The following is a 545-nucleotide window of genomic DNA, read 5'->3' on the forward strand; positions in this document are numbered from 1 at the left end:
AAGAACTGAGCTTGTCTCAAGTATTCAAAGTCTACAAAAATCTTTTTGTATCTTGGTAGAAGTTGAGAAAACTGAAAACCATTTCCGTGGTTCAAACCGAGTTTTCCAATCAAAATGTGGGGCAAATCAAGCCAAGAAGTTCATGAGTTATGATTGGACAACCAAAAGAGATAACTACGTTTTAAAATATAAATTTTAGATGCCATGTTTTATTCGGTATAGAGTATGTTTCTGATTTATGAAATGTAGAGTAATTTATTAAAACCAACCAATAAATCAAATAAAATAATATTGATGTCACTGCACTGACACAGTTCCACCAGATACATTTTGCAAAATAAAATATTATAATAGGAAACTTAATATTAAACAAAACAACTGTAAAGAGATTGTTCAATTCATTTAAACAAATACTAACTAATACAAGTCAATAACTTTATCTTTTCAAGTAAATCTAAGCTCTACGACATGGTCATTGATCATAAACAACAAAAATTTAATTTACAAGATGTACTCAAAAAAAATATTTAGTTTCATCAAGTTTT

The sequence above is a fragment of the Eurytemora carolleeae genome, unplaced genomic scaffold (assembly GCF_000591075.1).
Source record: "Eurytemora carolleeae unplaced genomic scaffold, Eaff_2.0 scaffold443, whole genome shotgun sequence".
Taxonomy (NCBI): domain Eukaryota; kingdom Metazoa; phylum Arthropoda; class Copepoda; order Calanoida; family Temoridae; genus Eurytemora; species Eurytemora carolleeae.